Below are 5923 nucleotides of genomic sequence, written 5' to 3' on the forward strand. Positions count from 1 at the left end.
TTCGAAGCAAATGAGCTTTGTTATTTGTACTCATGCTTAATTCATATCCTTTGAGTACATTGTGTTGGCTTGGGTCATATAAGCTTGACTAACTCTTTTGTTCTTATTGACAAAAGCTTATATGAACCAAGCCCGTCAAAAACCTCACTCCATAACATACTCGAGGTGGTATTGTCATCAATCACCAAAAAGGGGGAGATTGAAAGCATCTAGGCCCCTAGTTGGATTTCGGTGATTAATGTCAATACAAAGATTACTATGACTAACATGTGTTTTGCAGAGGCAATTAAGTTAGGTCATGGTAATGGAGATCGATTGGGCAATCGAGGTTGTCATGCCCCTACGATGGAAATCATTTCGGTTTTCAAAGGATGGACGACAAGGTTAAGGATGACTAGTTCTAAGTGTCGATTGGAGTTGGAGAGACACTTAGAGTAGTTTAGGACTTTGTTTTTCCTTTGGCCGTACTATGAAGGGGGGTATGAACGGGTAGCTTGACCTTTGAGTCTAGTGAGTTAGGTGTGGTGCACACTTGTTAAAACTAGCTCTAGGTTGCTCCTATGAATGCCTAAGATCCTTTGGAGCAAACTTCATTCACATATGTTCGGAAGTTGGAAGTGAATGGAGGGTCAAATACTGACCGGACGCTGGCTCCGGTGCGACCGGACGCTGGCCGCAGGGTCCGGTCAGTTCATTTGACCGAGAAGTTCAAGTCTGGTGTGACCGGACGCTGGGAAGTCATGTGACCGGACGCTGAGGGCCAGCGTCCGGTCAACTCCAGTAAGGGTCCAGACTTGGAAAAGTGTGACCGGACGCGTCCGGTCAGTGTGACCGGACCCTGAGTATCCAGCGTCCGGTCGTTTACAGTAAGCATCCAAGAGCGACCAGACGCGTCCGGTCGATACTGACCGGACCCTGACAGCGTCCGATCATCACTTGAATACTGGTTCGCGGGTTGAACTGACCGGAGCGTTCGGTCATCACGACCGGAGCGTCCGGTCACCCCGCAGAAGCTCATAACGGTTAGTTTTTCAGGCTGGCTTATAAATAGAAGCTCCACTCGTGAGTGGAGCATCTTTTGCTCATTCCAACAGCTGAGAAACATGTTTGTGAGTGCCAAGAAGAGCAAGATCCTAGTGAGGTGTTTGTGATTTGAGAATCCAAGAGAGTAGCCTCACTAGCAAATCAAGAGTAGCAAAGTGTGCATCCATCTTCTCATTAGGCTTCGCGTGGTCAAGTGAGAGTTCGTGCTTGTTACTCTTGGTGATCGCCATCACCTAGACGGCTTGGTGGTGATTTGGAGTTTGGTGTTCACCCGGCGGAGCTTGTGGGTGACCCAACTCAAGTTGTGAGCGGCTTTGGGTGATTCGCCGCGACGGAGTGTCGAAGAATCAACCCGTAGAGAGCACTTGATCCTTGCGCGGATCAAGGGGGAGCTACACCCTTGCGTGGGTGCTCCAACGAGGACTAGTGGGGAGTGGCGACTCTCCGATACCTCAGCAAAACATCGCCGCGTTCCTTTCTCTCTCTACTTACTTTGATCACTTACTTTGAGTATTTACTTTGAGCAATTCAATACTTGTTTTACATCCATAGAATTGCTTGCTAGAGTAAGTTTGGAACAAGGTAGATAGGTTGTTGTGCATTGTTTTGATTTAAACACTTTTCTAGGCACAAGGAGTTAATTGGGCTATCCGTAGGATTTGATTATTGCAAGTGAATTTAGAATTAGCCCAATTCACCCCCCCTCTTGGGCATCTTGATCCTTTCATCTGTATTGATTATTTGTTTCTGGTCATGGTATATAGCTGATATGTGTCCATATCTTCTACAGAGAGAGTCATATAGATTATAGCTAACTCCCACTATTTTGGGGAGTGCAGCAGTACCACATCTGCCGTGCGGCAGTGCTGGGCTAGGCATGTGGCAATGCCGCACTTTGAATCTCAATTGAGATTCAGCCTAAATAGTTTTACTATGTGGCCCATTTATTCTTTCTCTTATCCTCAGGTACATAGTAACTTCTTTCCCTCTCTCTTCCCCCCAATGCCGATGCCCCGCGCCTCTCTCTCTCTCCCCTTGCGCCCGCATCATCGCCATCGCTTGGCCATGCGTTGTCGATCTCTAGTAGTGCAATGATAGCTGCCAGCACTCCCTCAATGTCGCCGATGGTTGCTACTGAAGTAGTTTCTTCCCTCTCCTCTTCAATCCTCATTTGAGAAGATGGAGCATGGAGATTATGACCAAAAGGGGGAAAGGAAGATGAATGAGCAAAGAGACAAGGATCCACCTTGCCGTGGTCGAGGGAAGTCAATAGCTGCAGGCAGTAGTGCAACTTCAAGGGGACTTGGTGATAGAGAGAGGCACGAGCAATACATTGAAGATGACGAGAGGCTAGAGATGATAGGTCATACCACTGATGTCATTCCTGACACCCCACATCATCTCTCTGAGTTTGATGGCAGATACATGAGAGATTTTGAGGGTGAGATCATCATGAGACCTCCAGATGACTCCCGCTAGCATGTAGTTGTCAACTATTCCAAGAGTTGAAAATTGGTGGAAGAGGCAAGGGAGATCATTCCCTATATAGTGCGCAAAGATTTTGGCATTGATTACAGATTCTGGAATGAGTTTTATTCAAACTTTTATGCCACTACCATTCTTGCATCCAAGAAAACCAAGATCATCAAGATATAGTATATTGATTGGGATAAGATGCAGGAGAAGGAGAAGCCTGAGTTTGATAAGGTAATTAAAATTTGTGACAGGTTCCAGCTTTCAGACATCATGGGTTTCTAGTATAACTAGAATGAGGAGGTCCTTGCATAGTTTCATGCCACATATTTCTATGATCAGACCTCTAATGAGATTCACTGGATGACTGATGGTCAGCACTACCGATTCGACTTTGTCACTTTCAGCCAGATTCTTGGCTTTGGGGAAGAGCACAGAGGTTACACTTACATTCATGATGAGCCTCAAGCTTAGATCTGTGACATCAGTTATATGTGGAGAGATAGAAGGATTGCAGATGGCAAGAGGAGTGGTCTACACAACTTCTATTACATCCTCAATGACCACATCAGGAACACCATCAACCTAAAGGATGGAGCAGCCTCAGATATTAATGGCTATGCGAGAAATACGTTGGCTAGATTTGCTCCAGGTGGGGATAGGTTCAATGTCCCTAGATTCATGTGGACTGAGTTGAGATTTGCAGTTGAGGATGGGAGGAGGGGTCTACCCTATGCCCCTTACCTCATGTTCATGATTGAGAGGGTCACTAGATTTTATTTTTCGAAGGATGTGATGCATACCGTCTACAAAGTTGAGAAGACCCAGCTAGCTGTAGCTACTCAGGGAGTGGGGAGCTCTTATGCTCATGTAGATATCCCTAAGTCTTTTTGCTCTAGGTCTCACAGAGGATGCAAGATGAAAAAGTTTAGCAAGTGGTTGAAGGCAATCTTCGGCAAGTGCACCTATGTAGCTGATAGAGCGTATGAGACACAGCTTGAGCAGCGTCAGCAGCGTGGACAGGACCTTCCACCACGTCCTCCTATTCCACCTCCTCCACCATATGACCTTCTAAGTCTCTCCAACACAAATTCATATGATGAGGATGATGAAGATGAGGAGGAGCAGCAGGGACGAGCAACAGATTGGGATGAGACCCTGGAAGGATACCGTCAGAGACAGGAGCCGAGGCGTTTCACTTGTTCCACTCGCTACACCACCACTACTCACTGTTAGGGCCTACACGTATTGACTCTAATGATGATGATTGTGTTGGTGGTGCCGGGACAGCTGCAGGAGGTGATGATATTGATTGGACGAACATCCAGGGAGATGACGAGTAGGTGTTGATCTTTCTTCTTTTCTTCTCTTTTTGGTGCTTTATGCCAAAGGGGAGAAAATTAGAGGGGTCAACAACTAGAGGGGTCAACAACTTTTTGCAGCTGCTATGCTTTATGTCCTATTTGATGAGTGTTAGTCTTCGCTAGGTGAAAAGTTTGAGAGTTGCTCAAAACTTTAAATTGTGAAATAATGCTACTATTTGACTCTTTGTGTATCAGATATGGACATGTATCGTTATGTGGATTAGAAGTCATCTTATTGTGCTAGGTTGCATATCTTTTTATCTAAACTAGCTGTGTGGAGGGGTCAACAACTTTTCGCAGCTGCTGCGCTTCATGTCCTATTTGATGAGTGTTAGTCTTCGCTAGGTGGAAAGTTTGAGAGTCGCTCAAAACTCTAAATTGTGAAATAATGCTACTATTTGACTCTTTGTGTATCGGATATGGACATGTATCATTATGTGGATTAGAAGTCATCTTATTATGCTAGGTTGCATATCTTTTTATCTGAACTAGTTGTGTGGTACTTGACTCTGTCTTGCTCGTACAGTCAGGTGCGGCACTGCCGCATAAACTATCATTTGCATCACATTTTATATACCTGACACAGTATGCAAAACCCCATAGGAGCATGGATGTAGGAGGAGCCCCATCACTTTCACTAAAATGCGAATCTTGGCTTCTTATGCCAATTTGAGAATTTAATTCTCTATTCACATACTTAGGGGGAGGCTCTACACCCATGGCTTGAAAATCTCAGTATTTATTTTATATCTTTTGTAAGATCTAATTGGGTTATCATCAATAACCAAAAAGGGAGAGATTGAAAGTGCAATCAAGGCCTAATTGGTGGTTTTTGTGATAATGACAACACAATTAGAGAACTAATGAGATTTATCGAGATGGCAAGCAAGGAATTTATATTCGAGGATGCTACACAAAATGGAGGAGCCTCCAATTACAAATATAGATGGCTTCAAACTCAAAAGAGGTTTAAGATTCTTTTATATCTTGAATTTGAGTATAGAAAAAGCCGTACTATAAAGGGGGACACAATGCTTAAGCTAATATGTGGTACCAAGTGCTCAAACAACCACAAGCATCCTCAAATTCACAGCCAAGACAGTCTACACTTCACTATTACCTTTGTTGTCTTGCGGGGTGTGAGCTCCGACTCACCCGACCCCTTGGGTGTGAGCTCCGACTCACCCAACCCCTTGGGTGCGAGCTCTGACTCGCACAACCCCTTAGGCGCGGACTCCGGTTCACCTGACCCTTTGGTCGTGGGCTCCATCTCGCCCGACCCTAAGGTCATGAGCTCCGGCTCGCCCGACCCTTTTGTCACGGGCTCCGGTTTGCCCGACCCTTTGGTCACGAGCTCCGTCTTGCCTGACCCTTTGGTCATGGTCTCTAGCTCGCCTGAGCCTTTGGTCATTGACTCTGGCTCACCCGAGCCTTTGGTCGTGGCTGAAAGCTCTAGTTTGGTTTTGGTGAATTGATAAAACCCTAAGTGCTAACCTAGTTTATCAAGTGATCATGACATAGGTAGCACATTCCAAGTGGTGAAGCAAATGAAGATCATGACATGATGATGGTGATGCCATGGTGATGATCAAGTGCTTGGACTTGAAAAGAAGAAAGAGAAAAACAAAAGGCTCAAGGCAAAGGTATAAATGGTAGGCGTTATTTTGTTTTAGTGATCAAGACACTTAGAGAGTGTGATCACATTTAGGTTTGATAGCCGTACTATTAAGAGGGGTGAAACTCGTATCGAAATGCGGTTATCAAAGTGCCACTAGATGCTCTAACTCATTGCATATGCATTTAGGATCTAGTGGAGTGCTAACACCCTTAAAAATATTTGTGAAAATATGCTAACACATGTGTACAAGGTGATACACTTGGTGGTTGGCACATTTGAGCAAGGGTTAGTAACTTCACCGGTGGAGTGTCCACCCGTAGAGTGCAGACAGTCCGACGGTGCCATCGGCGCCCTAGACAGAAAAGATGGGGGTCACTGTAAGTGGCCGAACGCCGGTCTCTGTAGGACCAGCGTGTTCGGTTAG

The sequence above is a fragment of the Miscanthus floridulus genome, chromosome 8 (assembly GCF_019320115.1).
Source record: "Miscanthus floridulus cultivar M001 chromosome 8, ASM1932011v1, whole genome shotgun sequence".
Classification (NCBI taxonomy): domain Eukaryota; kingdom Viridiplantae; phylum Streptophyta; class Magnoliopsida; order Poales; family Poaceae; genus Miscanthus; species Miscanthus floridulus.